This window comes from Equus przewalskii, chromosome 14 (genome assembly GCF_037783145.1).
Source record: "Equus przewalskii isolate Varuska chromosome 14, EquPr2, whole genome shotgun sequence".
Taxonomy (NCBI): Eukaryota; Metazoa; Chordata; class Mammalia; order Perissodactyla; family Equidae; genus Equus; species Equus przewalskii.
Window position 1 is genome coordinate 80,979,636 of NC_091844.1, and position 25,692 is coordinate 81,005,327.

General features: G+C 40.3%; 1 long non-coding RNA gene across 1 annotated transcript; it reads right to left on the reverse strand.

Annotated features, from left to right (window-relative positions):
- Positions 1 to 21,050: 21,050 nt before the first annotated feature.
- On the reverse strand, positions 21,051 to 25,416 carry LOC103558498 (uncharacterized). The gene is made up of 4 exons (XR_546740.2): positions 22,978 to 25,416; positions 22,704 to 22,879; positions 22,326 to 22,367; positions 21,051 to 21,527 (listed from the first exon to the last, which is right to left on the reverse strand). It is a non-coding gene; the product is annotated as an uncharacterized lncRNA (long non-coding RNA).
- Positions 25,417 to 25,692: the final 276 nt, after the last annotated feature.

Sequence of the window (25,692 nt, forward strand, 5' to 3'; positions counted from 1 at the left end):
GTACAAAAGCAGTTCTACGTTATGAAGTAAGGATACAGAAATTGACTTGCATATTATAATATAAAGAATAATTGGGGTGAACGATAAAAATCCTGAGACCAGGGTTGAAATGCCTGCCCCACCACTCTCTCGCTGGATCTACACCTGCCATTGGAGCCCTGTGTTCTCATGTGTAAAATGAAGGGCTTGAACTGAGGGCTCTGTAAGGTGGCTTCAGAGCTAAAATTGTATTATGCACTTCTATTTTCTTTTCAGTTTAGTCATTACTCCATGAATTGTAATATACATGCTTAATTTTTCCCGTTCTAATTAGAATTACTATTTTACCACTTCAAATGTTAGGTAGCATCCTTTCCAAGATATATACGTCTGGGGCTTGCCTAGAGATAGAACTGAGAGAGTGGAAAGAAAACAGGGGCTTTCTCTTACTCTCCTTCTCCGTTTTGGGTCCCCTTCCCGCTCCTCAAGCCAGAAAGCAAGGGCTTTTCCTGGAACTCTTTTCTGTCTTCACTAGGACACAGGAGGATCTGGGCCGCCTCTGAATCTAAAGCGAGAGTGTGTTCACTCCACCTCAAGCAGAACTGGGACCCTTGACCGAGTAATCTCGTTAACTGCTTACGCAATACTCTGTTTTACAGTCACTTCTAGATGCCTTGACTGAGGTTCTCCCAATCCTTCTGTTAAGAGTTCCTGAATGCAATGCAGGCAGTGTGGACAAGACAGTGTGCTGCCCCTCCCAGAGAGCATCTTCTTTCTTTTACCCTTCTGCCAACTCCCCACTGGAACACGAACAAACAAATGGGAGCCCCAGGACACCAAGCTAGCTAATGACAGGAGGTCATGATCCTTTTAGCTTGTTTTCAACTTGCCCATTACCTTCAGTTCTTTTCCAGTAATACCTTGATGCACTCTTTGTATTTGGCAACATTCAATCAATATTTTATACCTGACTAATTATAAAGGCATTGGGAATAATAAAAATCATATACCACTTCCCCTCTTTTAAAAGATCCATGCACATAGGTCAATTATGAGATACTAGATTTAATAGTGTCATATGCCAAGTTTACTGGAATATACTAGGGGTCACTTCCTTCTTTCTGAGAGGGTGGGTAACAGAGAGCAGAGACTTTTCTCTGGAGATGCCTCTTAGATGGATGCTGAAGGATAAGTAAGATTTCAAACCGAACCAGCTCCTCTATAAAACCAAAGGACTTTTATAACCTGAAATGGAGATAGAATAGTAAGCTCTAAATGTAGCAGGGTGAGAAAATGCAACCCTTTCCACTGTACTCTAGAAAGCAATTCTAAATTTAAAAAGCATTGCCTTTGCCAAGTATTGCATTGTTCTAAAATTCATGCACATAGAATATTAAAGTGCATTAAGTTCAGTTTTTCAAAAAGCATCTGTTTATTGATCAGATAATGACATTATATGTTTGAAGTGCCAAACATGTATAAATGAGCAGGAAGGATCTGATGTGTAATTCATCACCAAATCTGGAGGACTTCATTATAATATTTACTACATTATATATAGTAAATAATGAACTAGTGAAAAATAATTTACAAGGAGATTTACACATATCAATATCTACCTGTCAGATTTCTTTCTTTTTCCTGAGAAGTCTTCAGTTGGCAATGAGAAGTCTTCCGCTGGCAGTGAACACAGAATCATGGGTCATATAAAAATCTTCAGCTTTGGCCTTGAGGATAAGGCCTAGTCCACACAGCGCTTCCCTGTGCACTGACTTGATGACAGATGAAATAGAGACTAGGAGCCAGGAAATATTTAAAGCACAGTTGGTCTGTACACAAATGTCTGCTGGACCACACAATTGACAAAAGTGATAATCACTATTGAAACAATCTTTTTCTTTGTCCTTCATAATAAATAAACTGTTTATGTTGTGAATGTGTGTTAATATACATTAAGGCATGGTAGTCGGATGGTGTAAGAGTTGGGGATGAGCTGGCGAGCATCACTAGACATCACACTATCTAGACTCAAATCTCGGTGCTACCACTGACCAGCTGTGTGATCGTGGGTAAACTACTCCACTCATCCGTGATTCTTTTTTCTCATTTGTAAAATGTGGCTAATAATATCATCTATTTCCTAAGGTTATTGTGAGGTTTAAGTCAAGTCAATATGTAAAATATATAAATATATTAAAAACACAGTGCTTGACACACAAAAAGTGCTATACATGTTAGTTATTAGTATTATACACATATCAATCATATAGAAATTGATTTTTTTTAAACTACCGTTGATTCTGCATATAAGGAGCTTGGAAGTCGTCATTCCATGCCAAGATTAAAAAGGTGAACAGACTGAAAAATCAACTCTACTTGGATTCACAAAAGAGGGGAGGACAAAGAGCAAACCACTGCCCCCAAGACTGAAGAGGCAGCTGGGCGAACAGAGGGAGCTGCGGCTTCCTGGAGGAGAGACTCACCGGTGGAAACAACCACAGGAACCAGTGCTGGGAGGAAAACCTGAACTATAACTGACAAACGGTTGGAGGCTCAGTGTGGACAAGCCTGAGTTAAAGACTCCAGAGGGAACCAGTCATAGGGAGATCCCTAAAATATTGTGAGATTTGCCTCCAGAAGGTTGACCACATTCCCACCACAGTGTTATTACAATAGTGGCATAACTGTGTAGTGTTATTATGGTAAACATCAGTGAAAAATCCCCTGGTGCTTCTGGCAGGAAGAGGGGCAAAGGAAGCATTATGAAATACACCAGAGCACTCTGTTCTTCTTAACAAGGCCTGCCCTTAGGGGAAATTGGTACCCAGAGCCTGATCTGCTGGGGTATTATCAAAGCCTAATTGACCCAGGGGAAAGGATATACCCAATTCCAGCCCACTCACACCATCCTGTCCCACCTAAGGATAGAGAAAAAGCTGAGAAACTCTTGTGAAGTTCACAATCCAGAGATATACGCTCACTGAGAGCCTAAGACCCAACCACAGGACTATACAATGGCTCCTCTTCCCTACACCTCCCCACCACATTTCCAAAGGCCTATTTAAAAGCAGTTCCTTTCAACTAGTACATCTTATCCAGCTATCAAAAAAATGACAAGGTATACCAAAAGGCAAGAAAAAAAAGAAAAACAAACTCCACAATTTAAAGTGACAGAGCAAGCATCAGAACCAGACATGGCAATGATGCTAGAATTATTAGACTGGGGATTTAAAACAACTATTATTAACATGGTAAGGGCTCCTTCGGATAAAGTAGAAAGCAGGCAAGAACAGATGGGCAGTCTCTCAACAGAGAGATGGAAATCCTAAGAAAGAAGCAAAAAGAAATGTTAGAGACAAAAAGCACTGTAACAGAAATGAAGAATGCCTTTGATGGGCTTATTAGTAGACCGGACACAGCTGAAGAAACAATCTCTGATCTAGAGGATATGTTAATAGAATCCTAGAGAACCGAAAAGCAACCAGGAAAAAGACTGAAAAAAACAGAACAGAATATCCAGGAAATGTGGGATACCTACAAAAGGTGTAACATATGCATAATGGGAATGCCAGAAGAAGAAGAAAGAAAGGAACAGAAGAAATATTTGATGTAATAATGACTGAGATGTTCCCAATTTTCAGTAGTGAAAATCAATAAAACAAAACATGTTATTTGAGATGATTAATAAAATTAATTAGTCTCTGGCCCGACTAGTGAAGATAGAAAGAGAGAAAACACAAACTACCAATGGGGATGAGAAAGGTACCATTATTACATATTCTACATTTATTAAAAGGATAAAAGGAAATACCATGAATAAGTTTATGCCAATATATTTGACTTCAGTGAAACAGATGACTCCTTGAAAGATATAAACTACCAAAGCTCGCTTAAGAATGACAGATGACTTGAATAGCCTTCTATTTATTAAAGAACTTGAATTTTTAGTTAACCTGCACGCAAAGAACTCCAGGCCCAGAGAGTTTCACTAGATCTCCACCAAACATTTAACAAAGAAACACTATAAAATCTGCAGAAATGTATTCAGAAAATTGAAGAGACAGAAACACTTTCCAACTCCTTTTACAAGGTCAGAATTATTGAGATGCCAAAAGAATACGAAGAAAACAACCCACAAAACTACAAACCAGTGTTCCTCAGGAACAGGGATGAAAATGTTCCTAATAGAGTTTTAGCAAATTGACATGAGAAAATTTTTCAAAAAATCAAGATTGAGAATTTAAGCAGCAAACTGAATATAATGAGAAAAAACCAAAACAAAATGCTAGAAATGAAAAATACAATAAAATACATTTAGAACTTGATGAATTGAACAGTAGATTGGACAATGTTGAAGAGAGAAATAATGAATTGAAAGTTAGGTCAAAAGAAATATCCAAATTAACCCCCATTTCCTCAAAAAAAGAAAGATCAATAATTTAAAAAGCTTAAGATACATAGGAGATATAGTAAAGAAATTTAACTTATGTGGACCTGAAACTCTAAAAGTAGAGAAGAAAGAGAGAATGAAGAGACAATATTTGAACAGATAACAGCTGGAAATTTTCTGAAATAGAAGAAAGATATTAAGTCATAAATTCAACAAAATTATAAATTCCAAGTTAGATATTTACAAAGAAAACTACACCTAGGAGTATTATAACAAGCTTGAAACCAGTATTAAAGAAAAGAAAAAAATAAAATCAACCAGAAAAAAAATATCCTTAGAACAAACAAGGAGAATGAGAGCTGACTTTGGATCAGCAGCAGTACAAGACAGAAGCGGAATGCTATCTTGCCAGAGCTGAAAGATAGTAATTGCCAATCTTAGGAAAATTTTCTTCAATTGCGAAAGTGAGAAAAAGACATATTGAGATATACTAAAACTGAGAATATTTCTTACCAGCATACCAATATTAATGGAAATTCCAAAGGATGACATTAGGCTCTCACAAAGAAGTGTAGAGGAGGGTACAGGTTGGGTGTGGATTCTTAGGGAAGTTCAGAGATGCAGGAAAGAACAACTAACAGGAAAAAGAAAATACACAGGTAATTTTAAGACAACAGTGGAAGTTTAAAGCAATAACAGTCATTGCACATGGAGCTTCAAATATTAAAATATTTTTTGTATACAGAATTATATGCAACCACATACACAAGTCAGGAGAGGAGTTAATTGAAGTTAAGTATTCAAAGATCCTTATATTGTCTAAAAATGAGGTGAAAGCTCTATTTGAATTTAAACTCTGATAAATCAAAGATGGATACTAAAATTTCTAAGGTGGACACTAAAAAGCTTCAAAAGAAGTACAAAATATAAAAATACCAAGCTAATAGAGGAGAACTAAAGCTAAAAATAAAAATCCTAAATCATTCAAAAAGAAAGTAGTAAGATGATGGCATTAAACCAAAATGTATACATAATTAAATGTTAATGACCAAAATCCTAATTAACAAAGATTGTTAAGGCTGCATTATAAATAAAAAGCCAACTATATATTGCTTAAAACAGATGACTTAAACGTAATCATATAGAAAGATCAAAAATAAAAGAATTGTAAAGATTTCCCATGCAATTACTCGCGTAACTATATCTGTTATGTGTGAGTATGTGTGAATGTGTCTGTGTGTTTCTCAGATAAAACGCATTATAAGGCAAAACACATAACTGGAGATAAAGAGAAACATTTCGTAATTTTAAAAAGTTCATTTTTTCAGAAATATATAACAATTCTAAATGTTTAATGCACCTAATAATATGGCCTTAGAAAATACAGCAAAAGATAGATAGAAGGAAATACAGACAAATTCATTTTGATGGAGATTTTCATACATATTTTGGAGTAAATGATAGAAACTGAACACAAAATGTAAGTACAGTGAAGACTTGAAGAACATACAAAACAAAATTGAGGGGCCGGCCCGGTGGCGCAGCGGTTAAGTTAGCACGTTCCGCGTTGGCGGCCTGGGGTTTGCCGGTTCAGATCCCCTGTGCGGACATGGCACAGCTCGTCAAGCCATGCTGTGGTAGGCATCCCACATAGAAAGTAGAGGAAGATGGGCACAGATGTGAGCTCAGGGCCAGTTTTCCTCGGCAAAAGGAGGAGGATTGGCATCAGTTAGCTCAGGGCTAATCTTCCTCAAAAAAAAACAAAAAACAACAACAAATTGACCTGATACGTATGTATATTAGTATCTTACAGTATATTGTTAGTATTTTTTAAAACACAATTTCAAAAAATGAAGAACACGCATTCTTTTGTAATCTTCATGGGATACTTTTAAAAATTGACCATACACTGGACTAGAAGGCAAAACTTGAAAAATTTAAACGAACAGAAAATTATTCAGAGAATGTTCTTTAGCCAGAGTGCAGTTAAGGTAGGAAAGACTAAGAGATAATTGGAAAATGCACGTATGTTGAGAAGTTAAGGAGTCTACTGTAAGAACTCAAGAGTCAAAGAAGAAACTATAATGTATAATAAACTATTTTGAATAAAATGATAAATGTATGGCATAGTAAACTTGTGAGATGCAACTAAAGCTACGCTTAGGAATTTATAGGCTAAAATAAATATATTACAAAACAAGAAAGGCTGAAAAATAAGTATTTTCTAAACATCCATCTGATGACATTAGGAAAAGAAAAGAAAATTAAGGCCAAAGAAAGCAGAAAAAAGGAAACTGTAAAATGTGAGAAGGTTAATGATAAAGAAAACAAACATGCAATAGAAAGGTCAAGAAAGCCAAAAGTTTCTTGTTTAAAAACACTAATCAATGGAGAAACTGCTGGAAAAACTGACCAAGAAAACAGGAGGCAAAATACCAACATCAGGAAGCAAAAGGAGGCTACGTTAGAGATGTTACAGAATTTGAGAAAGCGTATCTAGAGGGAGTTTGAAAAATGTTGACAATTTAGAAAAATGAATTGATGCTGAAACAAAGTGCTAATTTTGACATAGGAAGAAAAAATAAATCTGAATAGTCCCTAACTTTTAAAGAAATTAAATATGCAGTTAACAACAATTAAAGAAAACAAAAAACCGTCTCACAAAGAAAACTCCAAACCCAGATCACTCATTGGTAAATTCCAAAATGACTTTTAGTAAAGAAACACTGATCTTAAGCAAACTCTTCTACAGAATAGAAAAAGAAGGAGAACTCCCCAGTGGTTTCTACCATCCAGGAACATTTGTTCCCAGACTGCGTATAATATTAATCAATCTAATTTATTACATTAACCGGGAAAAAATGAGAAAACTAATATGACCATCTCAGCAGATTAAAAAAAAAAACCCATTCAGTAAAATTTGAAATTCATTCCTGAATACCCAAATACGTATATTTGTTAGAAAGAAACTTTCATAATCTGATGTTTCAATGTTTGAAAACAGAAAATAAAAAATGCTTTTAATTACACTAAAAAACATAAAGTGTTCTCTCTGTAATCGGGAATAGGACAACTTTTCCCCATCATCACAAGTTGTAGTCAATATTATGATAGAGACCCTGACCAGTACAGTAAGACAGGGAAAAGAAAAGCACAAGGTTGGAGGGGAGGTTGGGGGATAAAACTATCATCATTTGCACATGATAGCATATATGTAGAAAACCTATAAGAGTGCGTAGAAAAATTATTAGAAATGAGCAAGTTTAGTATTGTTGAGTTCAAGGGGAAGTTGATTATTTTCCTCCTTAGATCAATTTTATAACTCCATTTTTCTGCTTAACTCCATGGTTCTGCGTATTTTACATTCACTTGTGCAATGTGCATGTTATGGACTGAAGGTTGTGTCCCCTCAAATGTCTTTATTGAAGCCCTAGCTCTCAAGGTGATGGTATTCGGAGGTGGGACCTTTGGGAGGTTGTTAGGGTTAGATGAGGTCATGAGGGTGGGGCCTTCACCATGGGATTAGTGTCCTTGTAAGAGAAGGAAGAGACGAGAGCTCTCTCTCTCCACCATGTGAGGACACAACTAGAAGGCTGCAAGCCCGGAAGTGGACCTTTACCAAGAACTGAATCTGCTGGCGCCTTGAACTTGGACTTCTCATCTTCAGGAACTGTCGGTTCAGGAAAAGACTGAGAGATAAATGTCTATTTTTTAAGCCACCCAGACCATGATGTTTTATTATAACAGCCGGAGCTGACTAATAGAGTACAATTATAATCCCTGAACAATTTTCTGCTGAGGAGTGACATGGGGCCCGTTTCTCATTCAATAGCTGCTATTCATTTCACTTCCTCCTGGGTCTCTATCAGTTCCTGACCCTGTACTATGTATTTGCTCCATTTTGTACCATACGCTTTGTTTCTAATATTTTCAATCAATCCCTCCATGAGATAAATGGCCTTTATTAAAACAGCCTGCAGAATCACATTACTAGAGTGAGGGGTTGAATGAGCATCTGCTGGGCCTCCTCGTTTAGTCCTCCTGCCACGACTACAACTGATGCAGGAAAAGTGCCTCCACTGAAGGCAAAGGGAACATCACCGAAGAGAAACAACGTGGGTGTGGGCGTCCTAAGTGGTCCCATTTCTGCCTCTACCACTTGCCGGCTGAGAAAACTTGGGCAAGTTGCTGAGCTCACTGACACTTAATTATCTTCTCTACAAATTGGGATCTCAAATAAACACATCTCAGAGTTATCCTAAAAATAAAATGAGATATCGTGTGTCAAGTACCTAGCATAGTGCTTGACATGTTTCTTCTCATTAAATATTAAAAATAAAGCAATTACAGAAAGCAGAGTACAAAACTCTCCAGTGCCGTAAGATTGAAGACCTCTGAAAGCACAGCCTCCAGCTCAGAAGTTGACCGTATGTATTTTCCCCAGAACTCTTCCACTTAGCTATTTGTGGGCCATATTTTTATGTTCCTAAATCTTAAAGCACATGGCTTTTCATTTAAAAAGACAAGATCCTTTCCTTCCACAATCAGTCATGACTTAGCAGGCACCCACTGTGTACCAGGTCCATGGAGGAGCTCTGGATAAGAGATAACAGTAGTCTTAATAACACCCACCTTAGATACAACATCTTGGATTTCACAAAGATTTCATTTATATCGTGTAATTTGATCTACACAATATTGCTAAGACGTAGGTAGACAGCAATATACCTTTGTCTCCTATTTTACAGATGAGAAAAATGAGGACCAGTGAAGATAAAAAGTCTTTTAGTTAATAACAAACCATAATATATGTCCCCTACCCTTGGAGATCTCTGGAAAAGTTTTTAGAAAGGGGTATGAACGCTGCCTCTCGTGAAATTGTGTGGTTGTGTGGTGTGCTGGGAATGTACTCACTCAGAAGTCAGAAAAGATTAAGACTGAGCCAGAATACCTGCCTCACCCCACAGTATCTGGCAGGGGGAAAGGGAGGGCTTGGAAAGTGGCCTCATTTCTCTGAATCTGTTTCCTTGTCTGCACAACACACACCATGTCTGTTTCCTGGGATTGTCCAAGGATTAAATGAAAAGTAGTTGAAGTTTTTAGCACAAATAACTGGCAAATAATAAACGTTTAATAAATCTTATTTTGCCTCCTCCACTCTCTACACCTTCAGTGCTTCCAAGGGGCATTAAGGCCATCTAAAGTTTTCCCTGAAATCTCCACTTTTTTTATGTGACCTCAGGGAACATCATTGTATAAAACTTGGAAAGAAGAATATGCTGAGGAGTCAGATCTTAAGTAATTGAGCACTGTTCTGGCAAATTCTGCAGAGGTTTCTAATTTTCGCAGATGTCCAGTGTGGTGAAATATACCAAATGTTCATGCTTTATTTAAAGCCATCGTGTCAGATGTCTCAGAAGGAACTTGAGGAGCTCACTGGGTCAGGGTTCCAGAATCAATGTGCATGAGTTACCTCTGGGCCTGGGGTCAGAGCTCATCAGGGAGAATTTGTAAGATGAGAACCAGAATAAGACAGGGTTCATGCTGCAGCTTACAAAATCTAGACGGTCACAGAGCAGAGGGGCATTAGAGATCATAGCCCAAACCCTTCAAATTATAAATAAGGAAAGTGAGGTCCAGGGAGTGGAGCAGACTTAGCTTAGGTCTCAGGGACCGTGTATTCAAGAGTGCAGAAATGGTACCATCCTCATGAACTCCTGGTCAATCTGCCATCCCTCCTGCATCTCCTCTAAAACACATCAGCCTGCTGTCTCTCAGCTCTCGCTTTCTCCTGGGCCCCTCTGGGCAGCCACAGGCAGAACCAAGCTTCCACGTGTCCAAGCGGATCAGACACAGGGGCTTGAGTTGCTGCAACTCTCACCTCCCTAAGTTCAGCGGTCCTTTCCCCCAGGAAGGCTGAGACACTTGATCTTGTTAGACAAGGAAGAGTGTGTACAGATGGATTCTAAAACCACGGGGGAGACCTTAGCATCTCTAGGGCTGACGTATCCACAAAAAAGGCACGCAGTCAAGGACAGGGGTAGCAGGCTTGGGTGGATATGGGTTGGCACATAAACTATGTCTGGTAAACCCTGTGACTCTCCCTCTTGTCCATGGTCTATATCTGGTCAAGAACTGAGTTCTATTTAAGAGTCAGGACTTCAGAGACAGACATACTCGAGCTCACTTCCCAGCTCTGATTCTTATTACCCATGCACCCTCAGGAAAAGAACTGATCATCTCAATTTCCTCGTCTGATAAAGGAGAACTGTATCTTCTGTAGAGAGTCCTTCTGAAGATCAAATTAAAGTCTGTATGCACAGCACTTAGTACAACTCCTAGCACGCAGAAAATATTTTATAAAGATTAGTTGTTGCTGTTGCCATCCACCCAAATACTCTTCATCTCACTGCCGTTTTCCCTGTTTATGCCACCATCAACTCTCTCCTGAATTACTCAACCACTTTTTAACGGGCTTTCCCACTGTGTCGGTCTTTCTCCCCCGTGCCTTGTTCCCAGTGCTTCCTTGTCCTTACATTGTTGGACACAGTGTAGATGCGCTACAATAATGTATAGTCAAGAAAAATGGGGATATAATCTATATACTCAGCTGAATTGCCCAAGAAACATGTAACCTTTTAACTAAATATGTGGGTGTGAAGAAATTAGAAAAAAATATTTCAATTCTTGTAGCACCAGGCAGAGTCAACTAACCTTTGATGTATTTTCAAATATTTCCCTTCCCAACACCTACCATGGGTTAGACAAAGTGCCACTTAGCATCAGACCCATCCTTACAGCTCCCTGATATAGATACTATCACCCCATTTTACAGATGATAAAATTAAGTTTCATGGAATTTCAGAAATTTCCCCAAGGTTGTGGCACTAAATGACAAGATCAAGATTAAAACCTAGGCCTGTCAAACCCCAAATCTGTCTTTTTTCCCACCATTTCAAGCAGTTTCCCAGCCCAATTAAATGTTGTATTTTATAGACATTGATCCCCCACAAACTCCCTTGTGAGACCCCACTGTCATTCCCCACCCAAGAAATCTTATCCCACCAAAGCAAACTAAACTGGGCCAGGTGTAAGCTCAGGGCAAGTTCAATCTAGGGAACCCCACAGATTCTATACATATTCTAATTCTATTTAACATCCCCTCTACCCCAAAAGAAAACTGTGCTGAGATTCTAAAACTTCTGAATTTCCTATTTGATATTTTGGATATTCCAGCAACTCTCTTAACAACCATGTCTCGAGTACCCAACCATAACCTATGAAAGTGGGACCAGATGCCCTGCCAAGTGCTTACAGTTTAATAGTAAATAAATGAGTCCCTGGTAGTTTTCTTACAGCCAGCTGGGGAGCCCGTTCCCAGCTGCTGGGTCCACTAACAGTGAGTAAATATGCTGCTAGAAGCTGCAACCAGAAAATTGCCATTCAGTGCCCATGGCCCTGGAAATTCTAGGACTGCTGTTGTTTACCCGCTAGCAGGTGGGAAATTACCACCGCCCTCACTACTGAATCCCCTGCTAAGTAGTCTGTAAAAAGGATTGCTCTATTTATTGAACTTGAGAATTAGAACCAGGCCTGTTGTTTTAGATAAAAGTATATTAAAATCTTTAAGTTGTACCCAAGGCCTATGTAAGTGCTGGAGCCTCGTTACAAATCCCAGGGTCTCGGGCACCTGTCCATTCCAGCATACCTCATCTATTAATCACCAGCAGGTGAGGGGGAAAGCAGCAAGCAATCAGTTCTGTCATGCATTCCCCTAATTAACACCTTCTGACCAACTGTATGTTCGGCCCTGGGCTGTGGTGCTCAGTGGGAGTATTTGGGTGGAGAACACTGTCCTCATCCTCATGGTATATTAGGGAAAGCAGATATCTGAAGAAATAGTTTCAATTCTATACAATACATGCAACAGTCAACATATGTTCAGGCCAAAAAAGCGATCCCATCAGCGGGATTAAGCAAGTGATTGCCAGAGAGGAGATGCGTGAGTACAGTTTTAAGGGTGAATTTGAGTGGGTGGTGTGTGTGCTGGGGAAGGGTAGGTGTCTGCTGAGAAATGTCAACGCAAGGAGAGAAAGCGACAGGTAGCAAGGAATGGAGTTGTGAAACAGCAACAGCATGTTCGGGAAAGTCAAAGAAGTCAAGAGTGGCACAGAAATGAGGCTGGGGGTTAGGCGTGAGTGAAAATGCGGCCTCTCCTTCCGGCAATGCAACTTGCTTAGGTCATGGCTGAGTTCAGCCCCTGGACAGGTGTCTGGAGGACACAGATATGAGCATAAGCCCAGTCTGTCCCATGCCCAAGTAGGAGACAATCCCTTTGTATGCCACACGATCCTTTCTTGGGCAGATATTAGACTCCTCTCCTGCCCCTGTGATTTTTACCTAATGCTATAAACACTGTCATTTGTTCTGCACAACGGGGATGAATTTTGCCCTCTGTGGTTCTCTGATGCATGATTTGTCTCTATCAAAAACAGCACCTGTTTGACTCTGGTCCCTTAACTAAAGTGGGAGCCTTCGGAGTGTAGGGACCATTGATTTTACACTTACAGAGCTTCTATTCAAGCCAGACTCTAGTATGCACTGACGTTGCAGGTAACATACTAGAGACAAGAACCAGGAACTGAGCAAGTAATAGAGACAGTTGTCCTAGCCTGGCCCTGCCAGCGGTCAGAGGTGGCATCAGTCTTACCGATTTTCTCTTCATCCTGGTACCAATCCCAGGGCCGTGGACAACACTGGTTAAATTTTGGCAATATTGTGTCTTGGAATGAGTATTGAACTGAAATCTAGAATACTGAGTTCATGTCCATTACTTTAATAATAATAGCTGGACAAGTCTTGATCATTTATGTTCCCTAACAAGCAAATAAAAATTAATTTAAATAACCATCTTATATTTACAAGGCACTGTGTAGCTCTCAAAGAGTTTTTGTATATGCAACTCGTCCATCTTTATAATGACCCATTTACAGGTACAGACACTGAGCTTTGGAGGGAAAGAGGCAGAGGTTGCACTTGAAGCTGGGATTTTCTTTTAATGTCAAGTCCCTTCTGTTTTATTTCCCCCTTCCTGTTTTGCTTTCTAAGACCTCTCATAGCTCTCAAACTCTATATTCTGTGACTGGGGATTTCTTATTCTCAGTGAAGTCTTGCAAACCCATCCTTATCACATGTTGTTCATTCAAACCACGTCTGAAAGAATAACGGCCTTGACAGATGTCATTTTTGTTTCCTTCTGAACAGGAATAATGATGGTGCTTCTTGCTGACAATGGCTCCCCTCCCTGACCTCAGTACATCCTTCCACCCCGAGAAGGCAGCGACCCCGAGGCATCTGTTCCCAGGAGACGGCAGAGCCCCATTCACTGCCTGTGTACCTTCAGTGCCTTTTGAGATATAATGGTATTCTGGCATGTTTGGTGGTGACATTTGCCCTGTAACAAAACCTTTTCCTTATAGCTTTCTCAAAGGTTAAGATCTCCCTAACTCAGGTTTTCTTAATGGCCACGTGTCTCTTGATTTGATATGTGTGCTGTGCTGTGTCATACGCTGGCAAGGATGATGGACTTGGAATCAGAGGACGTTGGTTTGCATCCTGAACTGATGCCTTGTGACTTGGGGCAATTTACTTAACTTCCTTGAGTCTTGACCGTCTATAAAATGGAATAATAACATTTGTCCTACCAGCTACTTAATGTTACTAGGATTATCAATTGCTATAAAATTGGTGCTCACTGTTATTATTACTATAGTTTTATTAATAGCTAAATTACTGAAGAATCAGATTTATATACTAGAACAGAGTTAACTTGCAGTGCAATTAATTCATTAATTCAAGTCCATTCTGCAACGATTCAACATAGTTTTTCTATAATATGCAAGTCTCAGCTGGAGGTGACTCTGCTAAGGGAAATGCAGCCCCACTTCTGTAGGTTTCAGGAACAAAGGAAAAAAATAAACATTTACGAGTTTCACTGTTTTCCACGTGTGCAAAGAAAGTGATATTTAATTTATTCTGAGGAGCAAACACTACGAAGGTCAACACAATTATCTCCAGTTTATAAGTGACAAAACTTAATGGCAGAGAGGTTAAGGATTGTATCCATGGTCAATTTGCTAATATTTAATATATTTTCCATATGTATGTGTGTGTATGATATATATTTGGTCTTGAGCAATTATCAAAATTGAGATAAAATCCAGACCTAGGGACTTGACGCCCAGGAAGGTGAGAGCGCCTGTGGGCTGCAGTCAACAGCAATGGTTTTGGATGCTGACATCTGTGTTTGGGTTCCATTTGTCCCACTTGGTTGGTCTGAGATAATAATGGGCAACTTAGACAAAATTTCTGGATTTCAATTTCTGCATCCGAGAAATGGTGATGACCTGCCTGGCAACACTGCCAGAACTGATTGCACAGTGTTAGGCACAGAGTCGTGCTCAATAAATTGGAATTTCCTTTCTTCCTTGAGCATATGCAGCCGTTCTGCTTCACACATAAACTTAGGTCTTCAGATTAAATGTTTAGCATCTGTCCTTGCATCCTGCTATAAAGTCCTTGAGAACATGGGCTGCGACATATTCATCCCACGTCTCTGTGAGACCCAGCACGGTGCTGGAGGTCCCATATGTAACTGGAGGAACTTGGCCAGAATGCTGGACTTGGAACCTAAAAGCCTGGGTTTACGTCTAGGTTCCACCGGGGTGACTTTATCCACAGTTTTTCTCTCTGCTGGAACTTGGTTTCTTCTTCTCCGTAAAAATTCCTCTATCATAGCCTTATTATGAAAATTAAGTGAGATAAAGCCCATTGTCAAAGGACTTTGAAAACTTAAATTTGAGATAATATTGTGAATGATTTAGTAAACTTTGCTTCCACCTAAAATAAGGCAACTATCTTCTTTTTTAAAAAAATTTTGTCTAATGCTACTTCCCTCATTTCAGTTCTGCTACCTATGTTTATTCTCTCTATGTGTTAGTGGCATGATAGTATTTAGCTCTAGAAAATACTCAGGGCTATGTGAAACCAGTGGCTACAACAGTTGACCACATTAATTACAGGAAACATATTGAATTTCAGGTCATGTTTTCTATTTCTGATTATTTGCTGAGTGGGTTCAACTGCTTTCTGCATCATGCTGTTATCACATATTTCTACTCAGCTTCTTGCTTTCTGATGCCATTGCTTTCTACAGAGGCCACTTTCCTCCATAAGTCGATGGGGAAAATCAGGTGATAAAGACAAATGTTGAAGATGTATTTGCATCTAACTGAAGCTGTCCAAATAGAATCAAAAGGAGTAGAAAATTTGGAATCATCTTGTCATTTTAAAGTGTTAAAACCAAATACTAATTGATCAGACGAATTCCAAGGGGTCTTGAGGCCCTATCTGCTTTTACCAGAAGGACCATGTATATTTGTACTGAATTCATATACATGTTTCCTTAACCTTAATAAAAGAGTAACTATGACCTGAATGTTTTATGAAGTTGCATTGAGCTTTTGGTATTTAATCAGTTTAGACTTGTCAGTTATTGTATTCATCAGTTTTAAATGATTTTTTGAAGAAGGAAAAAAGCAATGGTGATTGCTTTTTCTTACTAAAATATCCAAGAATTGTCGTAATGTGCATTGCTCTCAGTATGATAATCAAACTCTTTTACATAAGCGACAACCCAGTTTCAGCCTTGTGTGCAGATAAATGGATTAAAGTCAACTCTCTCCTTCCAAATTTATAAACATTTATAAAATAGAAACACTGCCTCAGAATAAAAAAATACATTTCCTAAAAAATACAAGAAATATGACCATTTCTTACAGAATCAGAGAGAATCACAGATGGTCTTTTTTTTAATTGATTGAAGATTGTTCCAGAACACTGGTGGAAATTTTATAATTAGATATAAGATACAAAATATGCTCCAACTTTATAGGTGAGGAAACAATTGGAGTGACTTGGGAAGAAAACCTGGTATTTGCTCAACAGCTGTCGAGTGTTAGACACTTGAGTATACATGGCCCTGTCTTAGGTATTTGTAAATATAGCACCTCGTTTTTCCTAAAGAAAGAAAAGAATCCAATGCCAATATTTGGCTTCTCTTTACAAATGAAGAAATTTGGGCCTGGAAAGGGAACCTGGTTTTCTAGGGCTGTGTACTTAGTGTTGGAGCTACAATTAGAATTCAGGTCTCCAACATGGGATCCACTATTCTTTTCTATATAACATGCACAACACGCATTTGAACAAAGGAATGGCATAAAGAAGAGATTTCCTTAAGAAAAGCATAAAACACATGACTATAAGACAGTGACTGCTTTCAATGTAGCAGGTACAATATTCTCTTTTATTTTGACTACAATGTTTGTAAATCAAATAGTAGCTGAATGCCACAAATGCAATCACACATTTTCCCTGGTTCTACCAAATATCCTGTGCATAATTATTCTTAATAATAGCGCTATACACTCTGCAAATGCATATCCTCATTTGTCGTGTGGTTTGCTTGTACACAGGTTCATGAGCATTTTGAAATATGCATTTGCCTGAGTCCTATCATGCGCACACTTTTTTCTTTTCCACGCTTACTTCTCTGTAATAACCCCATGCTTCAGAGTCCAACGGTTCACCTGCTACAGCTTGAGCATGAGATAAATAAAGTCAGGATGGGATTTATGAATCATCTCTTCCACCACCTTTTACGGGAAAATTCAAGCTGAAAACCAAACCCATTTGGCATTGACTCAGAGTGGGACTTCCTGAAGCAATGAAAGAAAAAGAAAAACCAAAGTCACATCTTCTAAAATAAAGTCTAACCCCAGTGACCCTATCTACATGATAAGCGAGAAACCAAACCTCCAGGGCCACAGAACCTTTTGGAGGAAAAATCACGATGCATCCCGGGCTGACCAGCTCTGTTACTGCCTTTGGTTTCTTTTTGTCCACACTCATAGTAGGTGGTCAAAGAAATCCCACGCAGTGAACTAGATGGTGCCTCTTAGGAGCTGACTTTGGAGAAGGAAATCCAATCATTCGTTCACTTGGCTCATCAGTCAGTCAACAAGTATGTCCCGGGAAGCCACAGCTATTAAATGCTTCTTTTGTACTTGATATTAACTAGGTGATTCTACATATTTAACTTTGCTTAATCATAAAATGTTTTTTAAAAAATGAAGCCATACAAAAGTATATGGAAGAGCTCTCAGGCAAAGGTAAATAGATGGAGAAAAACAAAAAGCAGTATTATTGTAATTTAGATTCACCACCCCACTTCTGACGCTTTTACAGGGTTTAAAAGGCAAAAATCATAACAAAAATTATAAATCCGTGTTAATGGCTACACAATACGTATAAATTTAATCTGTGACATCAATAACATCAAGGGGAATGGGGCTATAAAGGAGTAGTTTTGGTATGTATTTGAAGTTAAGGTGGCATCAGTTTAAAATAGACAGTTTCAACTTTAGGAGGTTTTGTCCAATCCCCATAGTAACCACAAAGAAAATAGCTATAGAATACAGTTACGTGCTCATAACGACATTTAGGTCAACAACAGAGTGCATATATGATGGTGGTCCCTAGGTGTAAAGTAGGCTATACCATCTAGGTTTGTGTAAATACACTCTATGATGTTGGCACAAGGATGAAATCACATAACAACACATTTCCCAGAACATAAACCCCGACTGTAAACAGAAAAGGAAATAAGAAGGGAATCAAAATTTGTCACTACAAAAAATCAGCTACACAAAAAAGAATGCAGTAAGGGAGGGAAGGAGGAGCAAAAGGCTACAAGATATACAGAAAACAACAAAAAGGCAGTAATAAGTCCTTCCTTCTCAGTAATTCCTTTAAACGTAAATGGATACATCCAATGCAGTATTATTCAGCCTTAAAAAAGAAGGAAATTCTGACACATGCTACAACTTAGATACACTTTGAGGACATTATGCTAAGTGAAATAATTCAGTCATAAAAATACAAACACTATATAATTTCACTTATTTGAGGTACCTGGAATAGTCAAATTCATAGAGACGGAAAATAGTTGCCGGGGACTACGGGAAGAAGGAATGGGGATTTATTTTTTAATGGGGACAGAGTTTCAGTCTTGCAAGGTCAAAAAGTTCTGGAGATGGATGGTGGTGATGGCTGCACAGCAATGGGAAAGGACTTGATGTCACTGAACTTTACACTAAAAAAATGGATAACGTGATAAATGTTACGTTATGTGTATTTTACGACAATTTAAAAAAATAAACAAAAATAAAGAATGAAAAGTGAGGCTGGCACTATGGTTCCCATTTTACAGACATGGAAACTAAGATTTATGTTATTAGATGACATGAGGGGATTTCATGTCAAAAGCCAGGGCCAGAGCTTGGACACACGGCTGAGACCGCCATAGAGAAGTACCTCAACAAACTCAAAAAAAAGAAACCACATAGGAATTCCATCTGCATAAGAAAGATTACAATTCTTTCTCATGGTATTTTGTAGGTGAGAAACTTTATAGGGAAGTATGAGTTTTAGGACTTGGGAAGCATAGAAACATCTCACCAAGTTAATCTGAGAGATGAAAGGAAAATTCTTGAGCTCTTTTATGGCCTTCTGCTAGTTTCCTTTTGAGTGATGAATGATGAAATTAATAAGCCCCATGCTTTTTCTATTTTGTCAGCGAGGTTCTGTCCTGAGGTATATCCAAAAAAGGGACTGCATCTCGATAAGCTCTCTTTCTGGCAGGATCCTAGCCAGGAGAGCAGTTAAGAACAAAAGTATGAAGCTGTAGAATCAAGGATCAGAACGACAGAAACGGAGCCTCCTGGAGTCTGAATTATGTGCCAAGGATTATGCTAAACTCTGTGATAAACAGACTTTGTAGAACCCCCTTTAGAGAAATTTTTTGATCCTAAATTGCTAAATAAAGGAAACAAAGGCCTCTGTTCTCTAGTGGGACTACAAAAGAAATATTAATTTCCATTTATAGAACACTAGATAATTAACCAAGTACCTTCACAAATGTTACCTAGTCCAGGCAAGATGGACCTGTGAATATAGAAACATCTGAACTTGCTCTTGCATAGGTCTGGGGAAATTAGCAACTACCAGCAAGTGTTGGAGCTGACCTGCTGCTTAGAATGGACTTACTGAAAGTACCTTACCCCACAGGAGTAAGGGCTGGAAGCAGATGTACTAATTCCCGAGGTCGTTTCATCTCATATCAAAACTTTACACAGGGTTCATTGGCCGAAGAAAGCTCTTGGCATCAACAAGCTATGGCTCTGAACGTGAAAAAGGTTCTAAGGATGCTTCAGACCACGAAAAAGAGCCATGCGAGTTGTCTGAAAACTTCTATGTAGTGGATATTTGTTTCTCTTGATGCCTCAATGTCAACTGCACATGTTTGGTGGTGAAACCTGACTTTTACTATGGCAATATTTCTTTTCCACTGGATAAAATCAGGGAAGCAGAGGTCTGGCCTAACCAGGAGGTGAGCACATGACCAATCGAGATCTCACTTCCTAGAACTTGAAAAGAAAGAGCGTGACCAAAAGACAGAAGACACCTGTGGTTCATGCCTTCCAGCCATGGCCCGGGAGCAAGCCTGGCAGGCAGGTCCCACTCTGGGGCCTCCAGAGTGGCCTGTCGCTGCCTTCCAGCCTGGTTTTCATCTTTCCTCCCTTCCTATGAGCTTCCCCTAACCTTCCCAATAAACTCTCTTTTTGCTTGAGTCAGCAGGAGTGGGTTTCTGATGCTTACAACCAAAGGATTCTAACTGATTTAAGAGACTTGTTTAATTGCTCATATACTCTTTCATTGAGTCATTGATTCATTTATGCATTTGTTCATTCAACAGTTATTTCTTTAGCAAATATTTTGGCAGCCCCTAAAATTAAATCAGACATGACATACATAATCATACAGTCCATTGGAAGGAACTATAATTGCACCCCATTGTTTCTCTACACGTTGTTCGTGTTACCTCTCCTGCGTGGAATGCTTTCTGTGCCTCCCCATTTCCTCCCACTCACATCTGTCATCGAAGCCTCAGCTCCACTCCTCCAAGAAGTCTTTGCTGACCTCCAGGCTGGGTTAGGTGACCCTTCTCTGGACTTGACACCACCATGGTTAACAGTAGTGCAGGCTCCTTCACCTCCTTCAGGGCAAGCGCTGGCCACCTTTATCTCTACATCCCCAATGCCCAGCATAGTGTGAGGCCCTCACCGAGCACTCGTTACTGGCCTCATGGAGAAATGGAATGTGATGTGTGAGATGATGAACAGATAGTCAGTGGGAGAACAGAGAAGGAAGGGACTAAAGAGACTTCCAGATAGAGGGTCTCGTCAAGTTTACCCAAGTCAAATTTTAAAGGATGATTGAAAGTTTTCAGGCGATAAAGGACTAAAATTATTTAACAAGCAGAGGGAGGCCCTAAGAAAAGGCATAAAATAATGGGAAAGCATAGAAGGGTAAGACTGAAGACTCAGCATGTCTGGAATACAGGTTTTCAGTGGTGTGAGGGTGATGAATCAGGAGAATGAGGCAGATGCGACGTCTTCGAGTACTTTGTCATGCTGAAGGAGTGTAGACTTTGTTCACGTGAGATGAGAATCAGCGTAAATGTCTCCGTTTGCTCAGGCTACCATGATAAAATACCACAGAATGCGTGCCTTAAACAACAGGACTTTATTTTCTCAAAGTTCTGGAGGCTAGGGGTCCGAGATCATCATGTCAGCAAAATTTGGTTTCTTCTGAGGCCTGTCCCCTTAGGTTGCAGTTGGCCACCTTCTGGTTGTGTTCTCACGTGGTCTTTCCTCTGTATGTGCACATATCTGTATCCAAATTGCCTCTTTTTATGAGGATACCAGTCATATTAGATTAGGGTCCACACTACTGGCATCATATTAATTACCTCTTTAAAGACCTTATCTCTAAATAGGGTCACATTCTGAGCTACGGGGGATTAAGACTTCAACATACGAATGGGGTTGGGACACCATTCAGTCCATAACAAGAACATAGTGGCCAAAAGCAGGAACTCTGGAGACTGACTTTCTGGGTTCAGATCCTTGCTTTCTCACTTAGTAGCTGCATGACTTCGGACAAGTTTCTTAAACTCTCAGTTGCTCGGTTTCCCCATCTGCAAAATAGTTTTCATAAATTCCTCTTGGGTTGTTATGAATAAGAACTACTTTTGGCCTACTAATAAATAAAAGGAAAAACATTTGACAGAGAGGAACATAATCAAGGGTCACCCATGGGGCAGGATAAGGGATGGGAGGAAAGTAGAAAGCTGGAGGCAGGGAGGCCAATAAAACAGACAGAATTTTATAAACCAGTTCATTATTTCAGAGACAGGAGAGGAAAGAGTTTAATATGGGTAAAGATACTGGAGTGAACTGGGAGGGGAAAGCACGTGTAGAGTGGAGGGAGAGAAGCCCAGAGACATTCTGCATCTAAGGTGCTTGGGATTCACTCAAATAGAGAGTATAGCAAATAGTGACACATACAGATAAGAAGCGTGGGACAGAATTTGGGCCTTGAAATAATAGAACTGAGAGTCGTAAGTGAAAAAGTGGTGGCTGTGCTCCTCAACTCTGGATGATAATAGCTAAGCTTCTATGTGACTTTGAGACTAGAACCATAATTTGCCAACACGATCACCACAGAATTTAAGACCAACCCCCATATGCTTGCCAAGGCTGTCCTGCGGATCAGGGCCCTGCTTAAAAATAACACCAGGATTAAGGTCTTGGTGGCAGAGAGATTTGCCAGCCTTCGGTTTCCATGGAAGAGCGTCAGGAAAGAGAGGATGATACAGAGGACCCTGAAGTCCATCTTCCTCTCAGTATATCCTATTGTTCTCTGACTGGGTAAAATTCAGACATCAAAGTATTCTTGAGCTAGTTCACTGTCTCCATCACTTGTGCGAACGTACCTTTGGGCAGGTAGTCAAGTACTTCTGAGCCGGTGTTCTCTTCTGAAAAATTACAATAAAATTACACTAGTCTTCTTCTGGTATCAGAGCAATGATATCTAATGTGACAGTGGTTTATAGTTCCCAAAAGTTTATACCTATGGAGTATTTTTGTCACATCACTGTTATTATTAAGCATTGACATAGCCTGGTCAGTGGCATTTCAATGTAAAGGGATCCCGTGGACCCCAACTTTGTCTACAGTGTAGCCTCCGAAGAACACTACTACCAGGCGGATGCTCACATCAGCCAGCTGGTGACTAGAAAGTGACCGTGTGCAGAGAAAGCCACTTCATCACGAACCATGTGAGGAGTCATTTGAGAAAGATATTCTCTCACCCCCAGCATCCTGTGGTGAAGGATAACGTTCATTTCAGTATGATCCCATCATGGGACCCAGAAGCTGGGCAGGAAGTGGAGGCCAATCTTACAGATGGTTGACTCAGTCTCCAAACCATCTGCCGATGAGCACTAAGGCCCTGCCTCGTTAGTCAAGCAGGAAACATCCGAGGCAGCTGCAGAGAGGAAAGGGGCCTGGTTTAGCGAAAAGACCATCAAACTGAGACTCAGGAGACCCGGTGCCCCCATCCCAGCTCCACCACGAACGAATTACCTGGCTAAATGTGGAAAGCCATTCTTCTTCTCTGGGCTTCAGGTTACTTCTCTGCAAGATGAGGGATTTGAACTAGATTCTCTCTTAGGGAAAGGGGCGTGTCTTCTTAATCAACACCTGACATTTCCCAGTAGTCTCTGTATATTACCCATGATTCACGCACAATTGGCAGTCAGTGTCATCACCCTATTGCATAGATGGCATTGCTAATGCTCAGATAAACTTATTCCAGCTCTAACTGCCCTGTCTTCTCCATCTCTGCTACATTTCTACAGTCCCACTCAGGGCCAGCTCCGTGAGTGTCCAGCTTTAGATGGGCTCTGTGCTTGGTGTAACGCTGTACTATCAGACCTTGAAATTTTCAGTAATTTTTGATGAAGGGCCTCACATTTTCATTTTGCATTAGGTGCCACAAATTACACAGCTGGTCCTGCCCTGATTCTATGATCCTGGCAAATGAGCTTCTTGGTAGTAGGTGCTTGGAGGAACAGACAGAGGCGTCTTCCACAGTGCACAGCTCTCACTCCATGGAGCCACAGTGATATGGGTAAAATGAAAGTGACAGATATGAGCTAATACTACTAATCTTGCCCTCCAGGGCAAGATACAGGATCAATAGTTATGGAAAAAAGAAAGCAATTCTCATGAAGGAAGACAAAAACTTCATTCAAATGATCACAATAAACATTAGGGTCTTAACTGCCTCCAGAGTCCTTCCAGTGTGAACGTCTGATGTGAAGTCCAGGGTTTGCATGTGGTACCCCACACCTCATACCAGCTCTCTGTCAGAGGCCCTTGCCTGCTTCTAGGCCAGTAGGGGACCTGGGAGCTGCGTCTGCTGAGAGCATCAGACTCAGCTGTCTGGGATTTCCAGCCAGCTTCATGCCTCCCAGGTTGAATGAGGCAGACCTGGAGCAGTGACTCAGGAAATATACCAAGGAGAAGATGAGAGTGCCCCGAGGGAGAAGGAAATGAGAGTCCAGAGCCTCGAGTGAGAGAGCTAGGCTCTGCCACACGTCTCAGCAAATCATTTTCTCTCTCTTGTCCTTTTGTCCTCATCTGTGATTGACGAGGTTGGGCAGCAAAGGCAGTGTAGTTGAATAGATAGAATGTGGGGCACAGACTCAAGCAGTTCTGAGTTGCAGTCCTGGCTCCATTGCATCTGTAGCTGGGAGATTCTGGGCAAGTTACTTGGTTTCCTAATTAACACTTTAAAATAGGGTTATAATGTCTCTTTCACAGAGTTGTTGTGTGACGTTCACAGAATAATGGGAGGATAATATGAGTGTCTAGGTCTTGCACAGACAGGAATTTAATCTTTAAAAATAGTTACTATCCTTAGAGGTTTTGAGGTTGCCCAGGGATCTCTGCCCTTGTGATCAAATGATGTTTGTTCTGATGCCCAAGAAATGGTCAGCAGAGGCATGAGACGGAGGGCTCCTCTAAGCAGCCTTGGGTCCAGTGTATATTTGGAGACATGGCAGTACAGTGGCCAGAGACATCCATGGGTCGTGGGAGCATCCAACTGCTAATAGGAAAAAGATGTCCCCAATCTTTCCAGCACAGATTTTGTCCCCAGTGCTCACCCTCCAGTTGGCCAAGAGTGAGTAGGCCTGGATCACAGTGTTCTATACCTCACACGTCCAATCTGGGCTTCGTCTAGACAGACAGCTGGAGACTGGCAGCACAAGATGCCAAACACTCTGGGGAGGAGGAGGTGCCACAGCAAAAAATGTTCTCTTCTTGCCTCCGCTGACTGCTGGCTTCCAGAAGACAATCAGGAGAAACTGAGGGCTACTGTAGGAACCTGGGTCAAAATCTATAAACCAAGGGAGACTTCCGGTGATTGCTGATTTCTCTGTCTTGTCCACCAACCTCCTACGTAGCAAACAGCTCTGCCTCAGCTGTGTCAGGTCAAATGGCCATGGCAACACTCATCCTAAGGGCTCCCAGAGCAGGGTCCTGCCCTTCTTAACTGAGCTTCTTCTATACCAGTCCATTCATGTCTCAGGCATCAGGAACGTCTGCCATGCAGCTCCTGTTGCACTGTTGCCTGTCTACAGCCTCAATAGGCACAAAGAAGACTCTGTGACGTGGACTCTACGCACCTAGCCCATCTAGTTCCTCTGCTTCCCACCTCGTGCTTCATACTTTGGCAACACCGTATTTCACTTAGGCTCCTTCCTCTTCCTAGGAAATGATGTTCCCATCTTCAGGGCATTCTCAGCTATCACCAGTTGGACAGAATCCTGGATTTTCCCCCAGGTTGGTCTAGGTGCTACTTCTCCACACCAACATGACTACCTGAGTGAATCTCCATTATGGTACTTGTTAAAATACATCATAACTCTCAGTCTCCCTCCAGACTTGAGGACAGGGTATGGGTCTTATTCCTTGTAATCCCATTACTTAATGCAGAGTTGGATCTCAGTTTACCTACTTAAAGAAAAAAGTTAAACAAAACAAAACTTAAGTTGAATTCAGTCTAGCTTGATTCATCCTCTTCTCCTGTAGTTCATTCTCCACAAAGTAGCCAAGTTAATCTTTCTATGACGCAAACCTAATTGTGTCACTTCCATGCTCAAAACCTTTCGAAAGCTTCACATAACTGTTAGGATAAAATGCCAAACCCTCTTCATGCCCTACAAAGTCCTACTAGATCTGACCTCTGCCTATTCTGCTCTCAAAAATCCTTGTCCATATTCTTGATTCCTG